This window comes from Camelus dromedarius, chromosome 3, assembly GCF_036321535.1.
Source record: "Camelus dromedarius isolate mCamDro1 chromosome 3, mCamDro1.pat, whole genome shotgun sequence".
Classification (NCBI taxonomy): Eukaryota; Metazoa; Chordata; class Mammalia; order Artiodactyla; family Camelidae; genus Camelus; species Camelus dromedarius.
In genome coordinates this window covers 53,129,149-53,153,234 of record NC_087438.1, presented here as the reverse complement: position 1 = coordinate 53,153,234, position 24,086 = coordinate 53,129,149, and the positions used below count along the sequence as shown (strand labels likewise).

Sequence of the window (24,086 nt, the reverse complement as noted above, 5' to 3'; positions counted from 1 at the left end):
AGGAAGAAGCTTTAAAAAAGCTTCTTGTGGCCTTGTTGAATAGATTCTAAGTATCTTTGATTTTTAGAGTAAAATGTACAAAACAGCAAAAAACAAACAGATTGGTTTCAACCAAATTTACGTTGATCCCAATGCTGCTATTTGATCCAAACACACTGTGCATTTCAAAGCTACAGGAAACACACACACACACACTAATAACAAAAGCCCAATCCCAACATAGTTCTCAGTTGGAGGAGATTTGATTTCTGGTAAATGGAAGCTCCCAAAAGGAACAGGAGAGGATAAAACCAGCATGCCAGACAAAGGTAACTGATCAGCTCTGAGACCCCCGCTCCCAAGTGCAATTTCAGGGGCTGCTGAGGGCACTGCAGATACCACCGTGGGATCAGGGCTCTTTGGACACTGGTATCTCTGTCCACATAGGGAGTCCTTCTTTCAGAAGTCCAGGGCAGTCTCCCCACATCCTTCCAGCAGGCTCATTTATTCCTTTCTGTTTATAGGCTAAGGGAAGCTCAGCACCAGCCCGCAGCCAGAAGGCACACCCCTACCTCACAGCCACGGGCTGCATGAGCACAGAGGTCGGGGTGGGCAAACAGCTGGGTTTTGCTGTTACTTAAGACATACATTAGGGAGAATCCCTGAGCCCACTGCCCTCCATTCCCAGAGCTCTCCTTGCAAGGAGTTGAATCACTGTGGCCATAGAATGGCCACCCAGAATTAAACATGACTGACTTCATTAGAGGGTTTCAGAAAGAGAAGCTAAATTGGTTTTGTTGACTCTGGTCATTAGATCTTGACTACAGTTGTTTGTTGAGATCCACCCAGTCTAGGATTCTTTCCAATAAGGAGATATTCTTTTAACTGAAGACTTAATACCTAAAATAATTGAGACTATGCCTACCAGTTGAAAGGAAAAATGTGCAGAGTTTTTCTAAATTCATTAAAGTAGCTCATGCAGTAGAATGCTACGTAGCAATGAAGAATCATATTTTAGAACAGCTATCTGTTGGCCTATAGAGATGTTCACGCCATATTACTGAGTGCAATATGCAATAGTAAGCACAGTATGATCCAGTTTTTGTAAAAAGTAAATTACTTACATTCTGTAGCTCAGACCTCTTCTTAGTGCCGTCCAGCTTCCAAGGTCTTTGGCTTCCCTCTGACTCTCTCCTCCTCTTCAAGCTAATCTGGGGGAGGAAGTCAAGAGAAATAATTTATCATCACTGAGCACTATTCTTCCAGCTCTTTCGCTGATGGCACACTTCTCTAACTGTTAAAAAAAACATAATTTCCATACATACAGATGGCAAACTCATGCCAAAGTTTTATTAACTCATTAATGAAGGAACCAGCAGCAAGACGAGAGCTGGTGTGAAGGAAATTTGAGACATGGGGATTACATAGTTAGTGGGGAAAGGAAGACTGACATAATATTACTGCATAGATACAAATAAGTTAATGTGCTTTAGGCATGTTCTGGGGTTAACTTCTTTACCAGCCCTCCACCCCAATATATCATCACACCTTATCATTTTTCTTAAAGTTCATCTCTTATTTACCAGGGTTGTAAAATGTCTGGGTCACAACCAAAGGGACAATTCCTGGGTGGGTCAGATGATCCTTCACAGACTTTTTAGAAGGTCATGCAGCCATCATTTTTGCCTTAATTTCAAGTTTTAGATAGTTTTTCTTGCACAATGACAAAAACTTTATGTCCTGGGTCCTTTGGAGTTTAGAGTTTGGAAATGTCAAAGCTAAGAAATGCTTCTTGTTCTCAACTTTCCTGCCATATGACCCTTCCTTTCTAGACCTAGGAGAGAACAATCCTAAACCAGTGTGGGGTTAGCAAAGATCCAAACCCAAAGTCTCAGTGTCAGCTTCTTCTGGAACTGGGGCTGTTGATGGACTGACAGGCACAGTGAATACCTCCCTCAGTTCCAGAACAGTGACATCCAGGCCTCGACCCTCTTGGAAGGAGAGAGGAAGAAATTTCTTGTTTATTTGGCCAGTCCAAAGAAAAGACTTAAACACAAGTCTTCCCCCATAAATGAGCTACCCAGATCCCCCTACAGTAAAGCCTTAGGATTGTCAAGCCTGACCTATATATTCAGAGCTTCCAAGCAGCATATTAGTCCCCAGCTCTTAATCATAAGCAGTCAGCCAAAGAATACCAGACAGCTGAGGGAAGTCAATTTGGAAGAAAGAGATGCAAAGAAAAAGCAACTTGCAGAAAATAGTGAGAAGCATGCTTTTTAAGAAAGAAACCAATTATGAGTAATATGTTGGAGAGCTAAGAAAAGATACTGTAGCCATGAAATGAGAACAGGACATTATATATCCCTCCCTCCATCATACACAAAGGAACATTCAGGGGTAAAAAATGCTCCTGAAATTAAAAATATGATAGCAAAGGAAGAAGGGATGGAAGATAAAGTTGAATCCTTAACTTTAGAAAGTAAAGCAGAAATATAAAGAAATGGGAGACAAGTAGGCTTCATCTAAGAGGTCCAAAAGCCAAATAACAGGAATTCCAGAAAGAGAAAACAGAGAAAATAGAAGGAAGAAATTACTGATGAAATGACTGAAAAAAAATTCCCGAAGTGAAGACTAGTGAGACAGGTGAACACAGGGAGCCATGGCTCACTGGAGCAGAGTTTCCTGAGTGGAAACCATGGTGGGAATTGATGCCAGGATAGGAAAATCTGCACTATAATGGACGCTTTGCTGGAAGCTCTGTGGGGACAAGCATGAATGTTAAAAACTCCAGGTGGACCCAGTTATAGAGTGGCCTCCACAATTTTGTGAAATTACCTCCAGGAGCTTGACCAGGTTCTCACAGTAAATATTAGAGACAAATCCCTTTGTGCTTCCAGCAGGGTCAGAGACAAAAGAGCCATTCTGAAATACACCAGAGCACTCAGTTCTATTTACCAAGGTCTGCCCTCAGGAAAGACTAACCAGAGCCTAACCGGCTGCGATATTATCAGAGCCTAACTGACCTAGATGAAGGGAAATACCCAACTCCAGCCCACTGTAGCCATTCTTTCTCACCGAAGGGGGAAGGAAAAAAACCTGAGCAAACCTTTAAAGTTCCCATCCATTCACTAAGAGACTGAGACCGAGTCCAGGGACTACAGAATGCTTCCCCTCCCTCACACTCATCACATTACTAAAGTCCTGTTTACAACAGTCGCTTTTACCTTGTACACCACATCTAGCTATTAAGAAAAAAATTACAAAGCATATCAGAAGGCAAAACACACAACTTGAAGGGACAGAGAAAGCATCAGAATCAAACATGGCAAGGATGTTGGAATGATCAGATCAGGAATTTAAAACAACTGTGATTAATTGCTAAGGTCTCCAACAGAAAGTAGATGGCATGCAAGAGCAGAGGGCAATAAAAGCAGATAAGCAAATCCTAAAAAAGAATCAAAAAGAAATGCTAGAGGTAAAAAATGCTATAACAGAAATAAAGAATGCTTTTGACAGGCTTACTAGTAGCTTAGCAGATGAACATGGCTGAGGAAAGAATCTCTGAGCCTGAGGATATCTCAACAGAAACTTCCCAAACCGAAAAGCAAAGAGAATAATATTTTGTAGTTTGGGACAACTACAGAAGAGTGTAACATACACATAACAGAAATACCAGAAGGAGAAGGAAGGTAGAAGAACAGAAGAAATATTTGAAATGACAATGATTAAGAATTTCATATTAATGTCAGACATCAAACCACAGATTGAAGAAGCTCAGAAAACACCAAGAAGCATAAATGAAAAAAAACAAAAACTGAAACATATCATTTGCAAACTACAGAAAATCAAAGATAAAGGAAAAACCCTGAAAGAAGCTAGAGGGAAATTTTTTTTTTATCTATAGATGAACAAAGATAAGAATTACATCTGACTTCTCCTCAAAAACCATGCAAGCAAGAAGAGAGTGAAGTGAAACCTTTACAGTATTGAGAGGAAAAAACCCCATCAACCTAGAATTCTGTACCCAGCAAAATTAGCCTTCAAAACTGAGGGAGAAATAGAGACTTTCTCAGACAAACAAAAATTGAAGGAATATGTTGCCAGGAGGCCTGCCTTGCAAGAAATTTTAAAAGAAATTCTTTACAGAGACAGAAAATCAGAAACTCAGATTTACATAAAGAAGAGTATTGAAGAAGGAAAAAGTATAGGTAAAAATAAAAACTTTTATTTTCTTATTCTTAATTGATCTAACAGGAAACAGTTTGTTCAAAATAATAAAGCAAAAATCTGTTCAATTATGTACACTTATATATATAATTGAAATGAATAACAGCAATTCACGGGACAGGAGGGAGAAATTAGAACTATTTTGTTATTAAAAGGTATTTACACTACCTATGAGGTGGTATAGTGTTTTTTAAAAGTGGACTTGGATTAGTTGTAAATATGTATTGTAAACACTAAGACCACCACTAAAAATAGTAAAAAAAAAAAAAAAAAAAAGAATTATAGTGGATATATTAAGAAAGGAGAGAAAATGGAGTTGTATAAAATGCTCCTAAACTACAAAAGGCAGAAAAAGAATAGAAGAAAAAATAGGAACAAAGAACAAGAGCAATAAGTAGAAAACAGAACACATATGGTAGATTTTAATCCAAATATATCAATAATCACTTTGAATGTCAGTGGTCTAAATGCACCAATTAAAAAGCAGTCTGAATAAGCCTATATCTACTAAAGAAACTGAATAACAATTAATGACCTACAAACCAGAGAGTACCAGGCCCAGAGGGTTCACTGGTGAATTCTACCAAAAATTTAAGAAAGAAGTTATACCAATTCTCTATAATCTCTTTCAGGGTGTAGAAGCAGAGGGAATACCTCCTAATTCAGTCAAAAAGGACAGCATTACCTTCATACCAAAACCAGATGAATACATCATAAGAAAAGGAAACTACAGGACCAGTACCTCTCATGAACACAGAAGCCAAAGTCCTCAACAAAATATTAGCAAATCAAATCCCAAAACATGTAAAATAAATTATACACAACAACCAAGTTGGATTTATCCCAGGTATGCCAGGCTGGTTCAACATTCAAAAATCAGCTAATGTAATTTATCACATCAATAGGCTAAAGAAGAAAAATTATATGATCACATTAATAGATGCAAAAAGACATTTAACAAAATCCAACACCTACTCATGACAAAAACTCTTCAGTAAACTAGGAATAGAGGGGAACTTACTCAATTTGATAGAACACAAAAAACCCACAGCTAACATTAGACTTAGTGATGAGAAACTCAAAGCTTTCTCACTAATATCTGGGACAAGGCAAGGATATATCCTTTTATCACTTTTCAACATTGTACTGGAAGTACTAGCAAAGCACTAAGACAAAAATAAGAAAGTTATACAAATAGGGAAGGAAGAAATAAAACTGTTTTTGTTTGTAGATGACACAACTTTTTATGCAGAAAATCTGAAAGAATCAACAAAAACCTCCTAGAACTAATCGCTGAGTACAGCAAGGTTGTAGGATACAAAGTTAATACATAAAAGTTAATGGTTTTCCTATATACTACCAATGGACAAGGGAATTTGAAATTAAAAACACAATACCATTTATATTAGAGCTCCAAAAATGAAATACTTACATACAAATCTAACAAAATGTGTACATACAGATTTATATCGGGAAAAGCACAAATCTCTGATGAATGAATTCAAAGAAGAACTAAATAAACAGAGAGATATTTCATACTGATGGATAGGAAGAATATTGTCAAGATGTTAGTTCTTCCCAACTTAATCTATAGTCAATACAATTTCAACGAAAATGCCAGCAAGTTATTTTGTGGGTACTGACATACCAGTTTTAAAGTTTATTTGTAGAGGCAAAAGACCCAGAAAAATCCATAAAACATTTAAGAAGAACAAAGTTGGAAGACTGATACCACTAGACTTCAAGACTTACTATAAAGCTACAGTAATCAAGACAGTGTGGTATTGGTGAAAAAACAGACAAAAAGATTAACAGAACAGAAAAGAGAGTCCCCAAACAGAACTACATAAACATGGCCAACTGATCTTCGACAAAGGAGCAGAGGTAACACAATGGAGCAAAGACAGTCTCTTCAACAAATGGTGTTGAAACAACTGGACATCCACATGCAAAAAAAAAAAAGAATCACAGCCCATTAACTCAAAATGATCATAGACTTAAATATAAAACAAAGCTATAAAACTCCTGGAAGGTAAAATGGGAAAAGACCTATACAGCTTTGAATATGGTGATGACTTTTTAAATATAAAAAAGGTGTGATCTATGAAAGAAATAATTGATAAACTGGACTTCATTAAAATAGAAAACTTATGCTCTGGAAGAGATAATGTCAAAAGAATGAGAAGACAAGCCACTGACTGGGAAAAACGTTTGCAAAAGACATGTCTGATAAAGGACTGTCATTCAAAATATATTAAGAACTCCTAAAGCTCAACAATAAGAAAGTGAACAATCCAGTTAAAAAATGGGCCAAAGATTTGAACAGACACCTCACCAATGAATCTTCTACAGATGGCAAATTGCATGTAGAAAAGATGCTCTACATCATGTGTCATTAAAACAACAATGAGATACCACCACACACCTATTAGAATAGCCCAAATCTGGAACCATGACAACCAAGTGTAAGCAACAACTCATTGCAGTGGAGATGCAAGATGGTACAGTCACTTTGGAGGACAGTTTGACAGTTTATTACAAAGCTAAACATACTCTTATTGTATGATCCAGTAATCACACTCTTTGGTATTTATTCAAAGGAAGTGAACTTTATGTTCACACAAAAACCTGCATTTATTCATAACTGCCAAAACTCGAAAGCAGCCAAGATGTCCTTCATCAGGTGAATGGATAAATAAACTGTAATATATCCAGGCAGTGGAATATTATTCAGCATTAAAAAGAAATGAGCTCTCAAGTCATGATAAGATATGGAGGAAACTCAAAAGCATATTAATAAGGGAAAGAAGTCAATCTGAAAAGGCTACATACTCTATGATTTCAACTATATGACATCCTGGAAAAGGCAAAACCATGGAAATAGTAAAAGATCAGTGGTTGCCAGAGGCTGGTGAGGGGTGGTGGAGAGGGATAAACAGAGGATTTTATTTGTCTCTATGCAGACCACAGAGGAATTTTAGGGCAGTGAAAATACTCTGTGTACTATAATGGTAGATGCATGTCATTATACATTTGTGCATAGAATGTACAACACCAAGAGTGAACCCTAAGGTAAACTACAAACTTCGAGTGATTAAGGTAAGTCAACATAGGTTTAACACTTGTAATGAATGTTCTACTTTGGTGGGGGATGTTGGTAATGGAAGAGGCTATGCATGTGTGGAGGCTGGGGTATATGGGAAATTTTACACCTTCCTCTTAATCTTGCTGTGAACCTAAAACTGCTGTAAAAAAATAGTCTAAAAAGTTCAAACAACAAAAAGTGAAAAATCACCTATAATTCCACCTCACACATAGAATAATTGCTAGTATTTGTACACACACAATTAAAACAGGAATATGCTACACATACATTTTTGCTACTTGCTTTCTTACTCTACAGTGTGTTGTAGCCACAAATAATATGGGATTGACCTTAATTTTTAATGGTTGCATATTATACCATATGTGGGGAATATACCACCATCTGTTTTAACTACCTAATAGAATATATTTCATCTATGTATGTGTATCTGTGTGACTATGTGTATATGCACATAGGTATACTTGTCTGGTTATCACCATATTATAAATTTCTAGGAACGGAATGAATGACTGAAAGAGAATGCTCATTTACCATTTTGATACATAATGCCAAATTTCACACCAGAAAGGTGGTACCAATTTATGCAGCCATCGCTGCTAATAAGAGTTCGCTTTTCCAATGCTAGGTGTTGGAAATCTTTTTTCTCTTTGCCAATTTTAGGCAAAGAAATGATATCTCATTATTTTTAATTGGCATTTTTTGGTGTCCAGAAATGTTGCACATATTTCCATGTGTATATTGGCCATTTGTGTTACCTCTTTTAAAGTTTGCTTACCTATGTGCTCATCCATTTTTTCTATAGGGATGTTAGTCTTTTCTCATTGATTTATTAGAACTCTTCGTATTGGGAATATTGATTCTTTGTCCTGAATAACGCACAATGATCGTTTAAATATGGTTTTCATGAAGCTGGTTTCCAATTTTATTTTTTCTCTTCCCACTAGATTTGTTCAATCCTGGATTTGTTCCATCTTTTTTTTTCCCCCAAGGTTTTTTTTTTTTTTTTTTATTGAAGTATAGTCAGTTTACAATGCTGCGTCAGTTCCTGGTGTACAGCATAATAATTCAGTAATCCTGGAACATTCTGTGCAAGCTCTGTAAAAGGCCTATTGCTTGTTACCCTGGGCATATTTCTTTCTGTGTATAGCACTGTGTTCTGTCTGTATCTTTAAGTTTCCTTACATCCTGAGGGACTCCTCAGTGATGAGAAGGATTTCGACTTTTTGGTGAAAAGAGAACATCTTCCAGTTTTATAACTATCTGGAAAAAAAAATTCTATTCCTCACCTGTGCTCAAAGTCCTACCTGCTAATCACATGATGAGTCTTTTTGGCATAGCCAGACTCCTTCCTGAGTCATCTCGTTAGTGAAAATTTAGTTATGGTCTGAGGGGCCCACCATGAAAATCAAAGACATTTCTATCCCTTGGGAAATTCCAAAGATTTAGAGGTTACCTTCCAGGAATGAGAGAGAAAGGCCAGCCACTATTATTATTATTATTATTATTATTATTATTATTATTATTATTATTATTATTATTATTAATTAGTGATTATGACAATGATATAATTTCTAGTGTCTCCCACCTCTTCCACTTCAGAAGCAAAATGCCCTAACTCAGTGAAACTCCTATCTTTTCAGAGAGTGCTGAAGAAGTCAGTCTCATGGGGAAATCTGAGAAACAGCTGTGGACCTGCATTTCAATTCTGCTTTGGTGTGGAAGAGATCCTTGGCCTCAGCTTCAGGTAAGAGGGTTTCTGTTGGTTGATCCTCCCTGGCACACACTCTGAAATCTCATCAAACTGTTAATTTCCTTTCCTGTGAACACTCCCTTGTTAACCAGCCCCTGGGCATTTTCCAGCAGAAAATGGAATTGCTGGCTTTCCCTGGCTCCTGTTTATAGTCCAGTGAATTGAAAGCTGAATCAAGTAATCACCATGTTCCATACTGATAGAATGCAGGTGGAGGACCGAAAGCAGGAGAATGTCAAGTAGTCCATTTGGGTCCATTGGGACCAGCGGAGGGAAAGAAAACTGAAAAGGAGAAATATGCAGAGACTGAGACAGCAGAAGACACAACATTTAAATAGGAGCTGTTTTAATGAGACTGTGTCACCTCAGAGCCAACAGATGTCAGCAGATGGGATGCACCTGTCCCTAGAGAGCCTCACAAAGCAAAATCAAGCACCAGAGCCCAAAATGGAAACAGGAAAACCAAAACACACTCCCAGATACATGTTAGCAAATAAAGTCTCAGCTCCCAAAACAACAGGTGTTGCTCAGAGGAGGTGCACCTATCATCCCCCCACACCTCTACATCTTCTGAAAGAAGACCACTACTCAGGCAATTTTAGAGCCTGCCTCTTCGGTCATTGTTAGTGTGATCGATTTGCACCACCAACACTCACTCATCTGTTTAAATTAAGTCAGATGGCTTTGGCTATAAAGAACCTGTGGAGTTAGTGCAGCCCAAGTCTCTGGGGTCTGTTTTGCAAGAGGATATTTTAACTCAGGTGATGAATTCACTAGGATTTTGGAGGATGGAGAGAGGAAATCTGGTAGAGCCTTTTTTTCTTGCTATTGTTAAGGGCAGCTCTTGGAACAAAGGAGAATCAGGAGATGAGTTGGCTGGTGTATATATGTTAACCTAACTTAACCCCCAGTACGCAGTGCAAAAATCTACTGAGCTTTTGCTAAGTGAGGAGGGCAGCTGGTGGAGGAGGGGTCTCTACACGAGGCTACTAATCTGATCGGTCAGACCTCCCCTTCCTTCCCAGGATGTTTGTGTTAATTCTCCACTTGTATCAGGGAAGGGCATTTTGGAAGCCTCGGGTAGTGTCCTCACTCTCCACTCCCCTCCTGCAGAATTGCTGCTCCTGGGGCTGTGTACAGACATGAGGGGAAAGCTTATTCCAGAAATACTCCATTTCAGTCTCTAAGGATGACGTTCCAGGGACAGGTTTACGCTTTCTGAGTTGCTGCTCATCAAGACAGACGCCAATGGTGACTTAAGGAGAGAAGAAGCTGAACTGTAATAATAAACAGTGGCCAAAATCAGAGTGTAGGGTTTCGGGCAGGCTTCCCACCCAGGCTCCAGCTGGGCAAGGACCCTGCCTTTGTTAATATCTTTGTTGCCACAACAAAAGCTCACCTTTCCCCACCATGCCCCCATCTCTACATTCCTCTCCCTGCAAAAATGGGACACCTCTTGTAAACCCTGGGATCCTACTTGAGTCCCCTGAGAGGTTTCAGAATTACTGTTGGGGGAGGCACACTGTTCCTTTCCAAGCTGCTGCTTAGTCACAAAGATCAATGCTGTGAAGAAACCACAAAAAAATAAGTGGAGGGGGTGGGTGGCCTTCAGACTCTGTTGCTATCCCCTGGGGTAGGGTGGGCTGGTGGGAGGGGGTGGCATGGCAGAAACACATTTGAAAGCAAGTCATGGGAAGGATGGGAAGGACATTTTGGTATCTTTAAGGGTGCCCTAGGTGGAGGGCCTCAGGCCTCCAAGACCAGATCAGCCCCAGGAAAAGATGTGACGGAAGCAGCCTGACCTCCGTGGCTCCCTCGCTCCTCTCCATCCCTCCCACTTTCCCCATACTTGTTCCTTCTCCTTCTTAGCAAAAATTAGTCCACTGGGGACTTGTGTGACTCACAGTGGCTGCTGATTACCCTTCCAGAAGCACGTGGGGATGATCCTTTAAGTTAAAAAAAATACTCTGCATTTTTACTTTCAATGGGTGACGAGGACATATTTGAAGGTAGGCTAGGGGGAACGGGGATATTTAACCATTTGTTCATTCCACAAATAATCATCGAGTCCTTGGTACATTCTGGACCCTGGTGGGGGCAAGATGGAAGGCTCTTCATGTCCTTTGGTCTTTCCACATCAATTGCTATGGCCGGTTTCCTCCTAAATTACCCAAGGGCAATACTCACCACCATGATTGGTGATTTTCTTTCAAAGTCAACATGTTCTATTCTCAACAAGGAAAGCATTAAGGTACTAAGGAACATTTGACCTTTCCTGGGTCAAGTTATATTACAAGAGTCCCAAACTTAGCAGAGATTGGCTCTACATGAGTCATGTGTGGTTGGCTCCAAGTTTAAGTGTCTAGGTCTCTCTCTTCAGTTCCATACACAAACCTCCATTTATTTGTCTGTTAATCAGCTCTGTCCATTTCTCCTGCAGGCACCTCAACTTCCACGTGTCCAGAGTCAAACACACTACCTTCCTGTGAGACCTACTCTCCTCCTCCTGTGTGCTGTGTATCACTGAACGGTGTCTGTACCCAGCCCCAAGAGCAGCAATTCTTCCCCTATTAGTTAGCCAAGCAGGCAGCCCCCATGGGCATCACTCTTGAAGACTCCTTCTTGCCCAATCTTTCAAACCAGTCACCAAGTCCTGACTATCCTACTACTTACAGAAGAACAAATTTTGTCATGTCTTTAGGTCAGAATTGGCCAAAGGCATGCTTTAATTTCAAACACTTTGCCAGGAGAAAACTAAGCAGTCAGGTGCTTTCTGTCTAATCTAATCCATTGAGTGATGGATTAATTAATACAATTATTGAGTTCACTTACAACTTAAGCAAGGAAATTCACTTTCCCACAACAAACACATTTATGATTTAAATAAACAATTTCTTAAAAGAATGCATTTTCTATCCTCTGAGGTTATCACAAAACTTTAATGGTTATTCTGAGAGAATCCATAAGTGCTTTGTAAAAGTTGTGAATCTTGGCAAAACCCTTTCTCACTGAAAATCTTAACCATAGAAAGGAATCAGCATCGTGATTCAAGATGCAGAACGTGTACATTTTTTTTTCTCAAACATGTCCTGACAGTGGGCTGCTAAGAGCACACCTTACAGACTGAACATGTACATTTTAATCCCATTTGAGATCTCTGCCTCATGTGGATTATTGTTAAATTATACTCCTGTCGTCATTAGAATGTAAATGTGGATTTTTCCTTCCTTATTTTGCAGAGAAGGGCAGTAAATGACACAGCACTTAATTTTTGAAGTACTTATGTCAATAATATGATTTATTTGTGTCTTAGTCCGATGGGCTGCTATAACAGAATCCCATAGACTTGGTGGCTTAAACAACATTTGTTCCTCACAGTTCTGAGAAGTCCAAGCTCAAGGCACTGGCAGATTCTATGTCTGGTGAGGGTCTACCTCCTGGTTCATAGACGGCCACCTTTTCACTGTTTCCTTACATAGTGGAAGTGGGGAGGAAGCTCTCTGGGGTCTCTTATAAGGGCATCAATTCCATTCATGAGGGCTCCACCCTCATGACCTGATCACTTCCCAATGACCCCACTTCCAAATACCATCACATTGAGGGTTAGGTTTCAACATATGAACATCAGAGGAGACACAATTAGCCTAAAACACTTCTCTTTATAGAGCTTCTCATAAAATATCATGGTGACCTAAGTCTTCAATTTTAACTGAGGTTAATTAGTGTTGAGATAACAATTTTCATTTCATATTCCTAAAATTCTCTTGTATCTATCTTCTTTTTCATCATCTCTACTGTCATAGCCCAAGTTTAGGCTCCATCACAATTTGCCTGGAGAACTGACCGACAGTCTTTTACATGCGCTCTCTTTCCAGGCTCGATATCTTCCCAACCATTCCCAAGACTGAATGACGCTTGCAATATGTGCAGATATGTTCTTGCAATTTGTCTGCTTTAAAGCATTTATGGGCTTCCCTTTGCTCATAGATTAAACAGAAACTCTTTAGAGTGGCATAATAGGCCCTGTGTAGAAAATGAGTAAAGATCTGTGATATTGTGATTTATAATAAGAAATATGTATTTGGTCTTTGTCCCTGTTTCTGGCATAGAGTTCCTAAAACGTTTGTAATTTCCTAAGTGATAATAGCAATAAAAGTGTCTTGATGTTCATAACAAACTCCTTTCAACCACAGCTGAGTTTATGGTAATGACGTGACTTTTGGAAAGCAAGGATAGGGGATGGTTGCCAGGGGAACCAACCCTCTGACTGGAAGGTTGGAACCTTCAGTCCCACCCCCAACCTCTGAAAGGAGGGGAAAGAGGGTGGAGGCTGAATCAATCGCCAATGGCCAATGATTTGATCCGTCATGCCTAGGTAATGAAGCCTCCATGAAAACCCAAAAGGTTGGATTCAGAGAGCTTCTGGATTGCTGAACACTTGGGGGTTTCACATTTGGGGCCTTGGGGAGAGAGGCACGCTCAGAGAGGGCATGGAAGGAAGCTCTGTGCTCCTTCTTACATACTTGCCCTGTGCATCGCTGCCAGCTGGCTATTCCTGAGTCATATTCTCCTACAACAAACTGGTAAACCTAAGTAAAGTGTTGGGGTTCTGTGAGCTGATCTAGCAAATTAATTGAACCTGAGGCAGGGGTCTTGGGAACCTGTGATCTATAAGAGTCGGTCAGAGGCCCAGTAACAACCTGAATTTGTGACTGACGTCTGAAGTGTGGGGTAGGGGAGACAGTCTCCTAGGACTGAGCCCTTAAACTGTGAGATTTGATGCTGTCTTCATGTAGACAGTATCAGAATTGAATTGAGTTCACTGCTTGGTGGTGTGAAAAAACACACACACACAGGACTCCTCCCTGAAATTTTCCTTTCATTCAGTCAGGATTCAAAAAGAATCAAAGAAATCACTCTAGACATTTTAAGAAGAGGATTAGTACAGAAACTAGGTGTTCATTAAAGTTTTGGGAGAGCTTGGGATGTAGCTGGATCTCCAAGAATGCCATCACAACTGGCCTGCCAGGGGAGATGGTACCTTTGCCAAAATTAAGAAGGTAGGGAATTAGGACACACTTCTATGGCTAGAACTTCGGTGTTAGCAAGCTGCTGCCACCACCATGACACTGACCAACTATGAACCACCAACTAGACACTGGAACACTGCCGCAGGACAGCTCCACAGCTTCAGCAGAAATCAGCCAAGGCCATCAGGACTACATAGCCTCTGTCTCAGCTCTGAACCCTCTAAATCTTGAGTCGTATATGCAATTGCTGGGACCTGCTTTGCATCCAGACCTCTGGTTGCAAGGGAATCTTGGAAAAGTAGTCTCTAGCCATCCAGGAAGACAAATAGAACAGAAGGTAGGAATGGGCACCAAAAGTGCCTATCGGCCATACCCAACACATTTTTTCTCTTGCCTTCTGTTATGACACAATATTCTGGTACCATAACCCTGTGGCACCTCTTCTTCTACATGTTTCGTACATATTGCTGTTACTCAGGATTCAGATCTATCTTTTTCTCACTCTGTAGACTCTTTCTGGGCAATTTTATGTACTCAATACACAAATATTCCAAAATCATCATCTCCAGCCAGGTTTCTTTCACACATGGTACCCACATCTCCAGCTGCCTACTGGATCTCTGCCTAGACATGTCATAGGCACCCCAAGCTGAACATATCCAAAAATTAAACTGATCATGTCCCCTCCCCTCAGACCTGCTCTCTCTCCTGATGTTCCCATCTCAGTAAATGGTGAGATAAACCATCTCATTTCCCAAACAAGACACCTAGGAGTCATCCTTGACTCCTCCTCTTTACCTTCCATGTCTAATTAATCCCCAAGTGTTAGGGAATTGTACATATTAAACATCTCTCACAGACACCCATTTCCACTATCATCTCCAGTGTGAACTCCTGCAAGGGCATCTCAGATGGTTTCCTTGTCTCGAGTCTTGCCTTCCTTCAACCTGTCCTCCATATTGTATACAGGAAGCTTTGTCAAAATCATACATCTGATCTCCTAAAATCCTTGTAGCTCTCCATACCCTTAGGATGGAGTCCAGAGCCATTCATATGGCTTCCCAGGTCCCAAGGCTAATATCCAACTTGTGTTCATCTGTAGAGCTAGTTATCCTGGCTGTTCAAATATTGAAATTCTCCCATACTTTAGAACTTCCACCTCACTAGCCATTAACTAAAGAGTTAATGCTGAATCTGTTCTGATTGGTTGATGCTTATGCCAGTCAGTACTCCCAAAGTATAGACTACTGGGGGCTACCATTGGCTTCCACCATGAGAAGGTTGACACATTGGTACTCCCCTCCCCTTAACCCCAGGTAGGTGTTGCTTAGAGATCATTCTGGTTTTCTTCAGCACACCAAGCCGATATGCTTCCCAAGCTCCATTCCTTGTCTCAGTGAAGTCCTCTACCCAGAGTGTTCCCAAGAACACTCCATGGTTGGGGGGATGATATGGACCCTGGCGGACAGGCTGGCACCCCAGGGCACTCTGAGACTATGATCAACTACCACAGGCCAGTGCTCACTCAGAGTCACACTCACCTGGCCACATGCGGGAACTTCAGCTGCTGTTGGACTTGAGCTTCCAGAGTGTAGGAAGAAAAGATGGGAGAGCAGATGAGTGGATGGTTTAAGGTCCCTACAGGTCCTAGTTAGTTACCAGGCAGGGTTTCTCAAGAATGATGGATGCTCCTGAGAAAGATGGGCACCCACAGGGATGGTTTGGAGACTAGTGTGAAATTCAACTCTGTTGAATTCCTCCTTTATTTATTGGAAGGGCTTGGTTAAAACCCACCCAATACCCTCCTGTCTTGGGCATTTACAATGTTAATTTTATTACTAGATATAAGAACTAATGAGTATAGAGTGCTGGCTCTGTTCACTCTAAATGTACATTAATTCAGTGGAGGACTATGGATGTCACAATGTCCACTTTCTGGATGAGAAAACTAAAGTACAGAGAAGTTATCTGAAACTTAAGTGGCTGAGCCAGGATTCTCAACTTGTGGTTCAGTACTTATCTGCCAACTGGAGCCTCTTATCTAGTCTGAAGGATTAGGTTAGACCAAGGTATGCCACTCCAGTATACACTTTTAATAATTTAGTCAATATAGAAAATATTGAATAGATAAAAATCTAAGACAGTATTGTATGAGCTAAGAAATTTTGTTAACCTAATTGCTGTTAGTTCTACAAATGCCGAAAGAAAATTCAGCATCTTGAAAAATATCACCAAAATTAAGTGAATTCTCTTCTCACTGAGTCTACGCATTACTTAATGTCCTGCAATTTAATGGGAAAATCTTTGGAAAAGTTTTATCCTGACTCAAGGGCATTGTTTATCTAGTGGTAGGTACATCAAACACAGAAATTACATCTTTGAACAATTTGTACTATTAGTCTAATCTCTTAGTAAGCAAGAAGTTGAATAATATCTATAATTTATTCTATTTAGAGGATAAAATGGGATACATTTTAAAAATTGGAGTTTATGTAATTAGTAATTTATATTCATGTCTCAGTTGTTAAACTCTTTTATTTCACTCTTGCAAGGCCTGCACAGTCTAGCCCCTGCCTGTCTCCCAAGCTTTCTTTCACAACTAACTCTTCCTCTCACTCTGTGTTCCAGCAGTTCTGGAAGTTTCAGCTCCTGGGAGTCCTCTCTTCTTCCTGGAACATTCTTCTCCCTATGACCTCAATTCTGAGCAACAGCTTAAGAATCACTTCCTCTCGGAGCTCTTCCCTGTTCTCTGGAGTACCCTGACTATACATTAGCAGAACCTTCTAGAATTCCCTCAGTGAAACCTCATCAGCCGTTACTGTGACCCCTTATCCCGGCTCATCCTTCTTGCCAGACTATCAGCCCAGTGAGGGCGGGGCAGCCTCAGTCCTGCTGCATTCCAGGGTCTAGCAGGTGGCCTAAATAGAATACCTGCTTGGCAGCCATTTGCTGAATGAATGAACATCTGTCTGTGGTCCCTCAAAGCAGTTTGCACTTACCTTTAAGTTAATAGATCATAGGGATATTTGTTTTTAAATTGACCACTGAAATTTTGCAGAAAGTTAAATTCAAATTATTTTCTAAGGTGGTTAAAATTGGGTGGAACCCAAGGTTTCTGACTGCCAGGAGTCTTTGTCTAGGGCTGGCTGTTTAATTGACTGAGCAAGACCACTTGTTATTTTTAGATTTTCCTTTGTAGTCCAGGGTACCTGCTCTCCTTCCTCTCCCCACAACTCACCACCCTGATGACCTCTGTATTTGAGCTTGGCCAGGCCCCTCGTGTTGTTTGACTTGGACAGCATTTTGACCACTAGACATTTGCTTGCTGGATTTTGTTTTGGTTTGGGTTTTTTTTTTTTTTTTGACATGCAAATGTTACATTTGGTTGATTTGTGGTTAAACCCTTCTTGAAAGTTTCAGACCTCAGCTTCTTGGTGATCTCATAAAGTTTCCAGAGACTGTGTGTCATTCATAAGCTAAATATCTGGAAGGAAACCCAACTTTAAAATGCAGTTCCCAGTGATTTCAGCCTGAAAGGTGATATGTCTGTTTTTCTAACATCTCCAAGTCACTGGAATGTGCATTGGCAATACTTCTAGACCAGATTTCTGGGGAACTGGCTCATTTGTCTAAGAGACACAGTTAAGTTAAAGACACTGAAATCTCAACAAGCCTCTTGGCGACTCCACTGCAACTACACAGATGGCTGATTTGGAGACTAGCATATATATTAGCTGAGACAAACAGCCACATGTCCTGAAAGAAGAGTAGTACTGCCCAACTGATATCAGAACAAAGCTTCTGAGAATGCCCATTAAGAACATCATAAATGCTGTACATGGTCAGACTACTGGTTGACATAGCTCAACATTCATTCATTCATTCATTCATCCATTCATTTGACATGCACTTCCTGCACAGGTGCAATGGGCCAGGCTCTGTGCTAAGCCCACATGAATTAGAAACAATATCTGTCCAGTTGGGCAAACAATTACAGTGCCCCGTGGAGGTGTCCCACTGGTGGAAAAGTGACCACCCTTGCCTTGGAGGAACTGGGGGGACTTCCTAGAAGAGGCTCCATTTGAATTGGGTCTGGAAAATAAGTGGTAGTAACTGGTCTTAGAAGAAAGTGGCAAGGGAACCTCAAGGACGTAAGTGTGGCAAAGGCACGGCGCTGGGAAGGAGCCTTCTGTGTTCTCAAGACATTAGGAATTTGGTGTGCCTAGAGCACAGGTCCCTCTAGAGAGCCACCGGGAACATTGCTGTGGGAACATGGTGACTTGGTCTTCATAGCTTGATTTTCACAACTATTGTATCTAATATCGATGAACTTATGTGGCCTCTTCTTGGACCTATGTTTAATTTTCATCTTGAACACGTTTGGGGGTAACAAGTTCCATTCATAGGCCACAGGCTGTAGAAAGATGCACTTCCTTTTATTTGTCCTAACATACTTCCCTAAATGATCACCAGCAGGGTCATTTTTTCCCCTTCTTTTTATAATTACAGTGTTTTGGTACTCCTACCTAATCCCCAGGGGTCACATAGATAAAGAATGAATTTGAAAGGCGCCGTTGAAATCCTGACCAGGGTAACAATGCCCACCTAAGAGCCAAAATCCACGTCCCTCCCCTTCCACCTCACACCTACAGGCTGCATGTGGCTTTTTTGTAACTCTTTCCCTCTTTGATGACCTCCCTTGATGTTAATGTTCTTATTTGTTTTTAGAATAAAAGCAGAAAACCAATTTATTAATGGCAATGAGAACTAGATCTGCTCAGTGAGTCACGGTAGCCAGAGCCAGGTGTCCTTCTTGTGCAGCTGGAAGGAACCTGAACCTGGGCTGCTGGTTAAAAGGATCCAGGTGTTGAATGGCACCAGGCGCTGAGAGCTGGTGGTGTCCATCTCCACAAGAAGGACTCACCTGGCACCTGGGCCGGAGTGGCCAAGCCTAAGAGGGATGGGCCTTCGCAAGGTGAGACTCCAGACAGTCACCTGCTTCTGATACCATAAGGATAAAAATGTTCCCAAAAAGGAAAAGTCCCTGTAAGTAGAATAAGAGCTGGCTTTGTGAACAATGTCCCTCAAACCCCAGCACCCTTTGGGATGCTGTTCTGAAACAGGAAGCAAGAGTCATTCTGGAATTTTTAAAGGAAGGGACAGATTTCTAGTCTGGAAACATCCCTGGAGTAAACTGTTCCCTCGTCATGCGTGACTTTTCCTCCTCCCCTTTCCTGAGGGCACTGAACTTGTATGGCTCTGCCCTGGGCTCTTTCCCGCAGCTTCTCCTTGCTTCTTGGTTCACCTCACCTCAGCCTTTATTCTCTCTGTGCAAGGCCACTCACTCACAGAGGCAGGCAGTAGGAAGGAGCAACTGAACTTGGAGGTCCGTGGGGTCCCATGCTTGTGGCTGCCATACCTGGCATCCTCCCCCATCGTCCCCATCCATCAGCTTCTATCGTTCAGGTCTTAGTGTGAACATTGCTTCCTCAGGGAAGCCATCGCAAACCTTAGGACTGACCAGACTTCCCTGCTCTCTGCTCCCACAACATGTCGCTTTCAGTTCCCACTCAATTATCTGACTCTCCCGACGCGCTCTGAACTCAGGAGGGCTAGAACTGTCTCTATGCTGTTCCTCACTGAACCAACCCTAGCTGGTAGCACCTGGCCTCTGGAAGACAGCAGGTATTTGTTGAATGAATGGATGACTGATGAAGGAGTGATCGCTCAAACTGTGTGACAATCTTGGTTTCAGGAAACAGGCTTCTTCTGAAATGGATCGTTCTAGACGGAAGCTTCACCTTTATGGGATATTTTCAACTTTCAAGCTGAGCTTTCAGAACAATTTAAGAAACCCCTTGAGGGAAACATTTCGAGTTAGAGCAAGGCTCCTGAGTCACGGTGGCTATTTCCCAATTCCACCTTGGAGCAGAGTCTGGAGCAAAGGAGAGGGAGATAACAGGATGCAGCAGAAGCCTAGTTCCTAGTCCAGCTTTGGTCACTAACAGGATCTTAAATTTCTTCTCCAAAAACCTGTGTTCATATGTCTTTCCCTCCTTGGGTTACTAAGAACCCTAAAAGATGTAACAGATGTGAGAATGTGTTGACTAATGCTGGTGCTGGCCCGAACCTGACTGTGTTACCACTGCCATTGTTGACGGATGACAGGTCAGGGTGAGGGGATGCAGGGCAAGTGAATGAAGGGAAGGGAAGCTGTCGGCTGGGATAGCAAGACTCCCCAAGATGTTCTGGGAGAAAGTTGTGCCTTGGAGAACAGCATAGGGGTTCAGAGAAGATGGGGTTGCCTAGAAGGACATCAGACCTTTTTGAAAAGTAAGGAGGGACAGATAAGCCATGGAGACCCACTCATTCACTGATTTGTATTGGGTGTAAAAATGGACCTTGGGGTTGCCAGAGTCTGAAACGATCCCTTAGTTCCAACTAATACTCTTCACCGGGAAAAACGTGGGCAGGTCTGCGGTATGAAGCAGCACTTCCTGACAAAGAAGTCTGCCGATCTGTTTAAGATGTTCAGAACAGTGTCCCTCAAGATGTCTGAAATGCCTCAGCCAAGTTGGCCAAGGCCCTAGGAAACATTACGTGCTACTGAGAACCATGTGGCTTGGCGGAGGCTGCTCTGCTGCTCTGTGCACAGACCAGTTCAACCTCAGCGCACTGGGAACGACCTGCTAGGGCCCCTCTCTGCTCCCTGAGCTCCCACAGGGAGCACCCATGGATGAGAGCCCCCTCCCGGTTTCTGAAGGTTCATGGTGTGCTTGGAATCAATCCTGGCATCAGAGAACCCAGAGAGATCTGGGTTCAAGCCTTGGTTTCACCAAGTCAGCTCTGTGACCTTGGGCTATTTCCTTAACTAGGACTTTTCCGTCTATAAAATGGAGCAAAAGCAGCAGCCTTTCTCATAGATTTGGTGTAAGAATTTCAGATAATGCATGTCAGGTTTCTGGCACACAGTAAATGTTCAATGAATGAGAATTATTATTGTTTAACTTAGTTGAGAGTGGAAAACAGACCTCGATTTGGACCCTGGTTTTGCCACTAATTAGCTGTGTGATCTTGGGCAGGTTACTTAGCCTCTCTGAACCTCATTATTTTCCTTATTTGTAAACTGAGGAAATACTATGTAACCTTCAGTGGTATTATAAGAACTAGAGTTTATTTAGGAGAGGTGCCTAGTTAGAGGCCTGGCATGTAGTGGTACTCAGTGGAAGTTATCTGCTAAGATTATCTGTAGATCAAAGAAGGAATGAAAATTCTTGATTTGGTTTGTACCGAGCAAGTATATGTAAGGATAACAAGCCACTTGGAATTGGTCTGCGGGAAACAAATTGTCTTCTACAACAGGCTGCTTTATTTCCCCAGGTTAGACCAGTTCTGAACCTGGGGGAGCCGAGGCAGAGGCTGGGGACTGGCCCAGGGCCTGGAAGGGTCAGACCCTGCCCCCCCGCCCCCTCCTAAGGGGGCCTCCTTCAGCTGTCCATTTTCCAGGAGACATTTTCGCCTCCAGGCTCAGGTCCCCTGAGGAGAGCTGGAGCAATAGGTCACCATTATTTCTACCGCCACAGAATTTTCAGACCATGAGACTCCCGTCTCTCCCCAAGCTGGGCTGGCCCATCCCCAAGAAGGAAGGAAGCCAGGAAGTGGAGGACATTACAAAACCATTTTCTATCTGTTCTGTTTTTAATTGATTTCACAGTAGGGGAAGAAAAATCGGAATCGTTCCTACCTAACCTTTCAACGCGGGAGGGAGTCCGCCTCTGGTCAGGAAGCCCACCTGGAAGGAGCTGGAGTTGCTCTGGGTGATCTCAGCTTTCCTCCCTGCAGCCTGCAAGCCCTGGCAGCACCCACCCGAGGGCTGCTTCTCTGGGGCCTCTACGTGCCACCCTCTTTACGCACTGGCTTGGGAAGAGGGGAGTCCTGCCTCTGCCCTGGGCTCCAAAAGGGCCAACTCTTTTCCACTCAGTGTAGCCCTCCTGTTAGCTGGGCTCCCCAGTCTCTTAGATCAGGCACCCCAGGCCACATGGCAGCTCAGAGTCCTCCCGGGATTTGTGTGGATTCCCGGATGGGGGGAGTAGGGGTGGCTAACGTTGCACAGTTATCTGTGGTCTCACAAATTCTCTGCACCTTGTGGCAGGATTGTGGCCACCCAGATGGTGTGTGAAGTAGTCTTTGTCACATCTGGTGTTTGTAGAGTGGTCATGGAATGGGCTACAGAGAAAACAATAAAGATGTGCACATTTGAGACCTGTTCTCAGAAGGCGGTTCAGCCATCCAGCCACGGATGTTGGGTGAGGGGGTGGGTAAGGGGGCGTATCTGCATTTACTAAGTATTTTTTATATAAACTGTGCCTCCCAGGAGGGAAATCTGACTGAGGAACAAGGAGGCAGGAGACTCTGCACATCTTTTTAACTTTCTGAATTTTGCATCATTTATATGTATAACTATTATGTGCCTATATGTGCACACACATACACACCATACCATGTGTGTATATATATATATACATATATACGTATACACACACACACACACACACCCCTCGTGCTCTCTCCCCTCACCATCTAAAATGCTCCAGCCCCTTCTCTCTGCAGAGCCAATCCTTCAAGAGCTGATTTCAAAAAGGCTTCTTTTTCCCAACTACTCAAGTCCTCAGCAGTCCCTTTTACCCTCTCTGAACGCCGACAGGATTTCCAATCAGTCTTGCTAAGGTTTGTGGGACCTACCCACAAACCATCTCACAGTGTACCAGAGTGTAACACTGTGTCTGTTTCCAGAGAGCCACCCTTGTCCCTACTCAGGTCCTTGAGCACAGAGACTGACCATAGCTCCGTTTCTCTGGATTTCTGACAGCACAAAGCTGAATGAATAAATGAGAGACAAAGGCCAAACTAGACAATTCTGAAGGAAAAGGGCATGGCTAAAACAAAATGCCCTTTAGAACCTCTATCAAGTACCTGGTAGGAGCTCCTGCTGCTCCCAGAACCAGCTGGAATGATGGAAGAGACAAGTTGCTCTCATTGGACCTATTACCTCTCTTCTGTTGCAATGAGAATAGCTGGGTCTTCTCCAGGGGATGTGTTTTAGACGAATATCCTGATGTAGGAACATATATCCCCATGCAACATATACTTCAGCAAGTTGTAATCTCTTTGCTGGTGGAGGGTCTTGCCTTGATGTTGACAGCTGCTAACTGATCAGGGGGGTGGTTGCTGAAGTCTAGGGCAGATGTGGCAATTTCTTAAAATAAGGCAACAATATTGACTCCTTTCTTCCAAGAATGATTTCTCTGTAGAACGCAATGTTGTTTGACAGCATTTTACCCAGAGTTGAACTTCTTTCAAAATGGAGTCAGTCCTCTCAAACTCTGCCACAGTTGTACCGACAAAGTTTATGTAATACTCTAAATCCTTTGTTGTCATTTCAATAACCTTCACCAGGAGTAGATTCCATCTCAAGAAACCACTTTTTTTGCTCATCCATAGACAGCAACTCCTGGCCTGTTCAATTTTTATCATGAGATTTCAGTCATTCAGTCACATCTTCAGGCTCCATTTCTAATTCTAGTTCTCTTGCTGTTTCCAACACATCTGCAGTGACTTCCTCCACTGAAGACTTGAGCCCCTCAAAGTCATCCATGAGGGTTGGAATCAACTTCTTCAAAACCCTTGTTAACGTTGATATTTTGACATCTACTCATGAATCATGAATATTCTTAATGGCATCTAGAATGGTGAGTCCTTTCCAGAAAGTCTTCAATTGACTTTTCCCAGATCCATCAGAAAAATCACTATCCATGGCAGCTTTAGCTTTACAAAATGTATTTCTTAAATAATAAGACTTGAAAGTCAAGATGACTCCTTGATCACTGGGCTGCAGAATGGATGCTGTGTTAACAGGCATGAAAACAACATGAATCTCATTGCACATCTCCATCAGAGCTCTTAGGTGACCAGGTGCCTTCTCAGTGATCAGTGC

At 41.9% G+C, this 24,086-nt stretch overlaps 1 protein-coding gene across 1 annotated transcript in view; it reads right to left on the bottom strand.

The window, feature by feature from the left end:
* The window catches only part of THBS4 (thrombospondin 4), a 179,654-nt gene that overhangs the window by 131,504 nt on the left and 24,064 nt on the right, over window positions 1–24,086 (bottom strand). The window contains exon 2 of the mRNA XM_064481950.1: window positions 1,104–1,190. The gene's annotated coding sequence lies outside the window, so the exon portion shown is untranslated. The remainder of the gene's footprint in view (window positions 1–1,103; window positions 1,191–24,086) is intronic.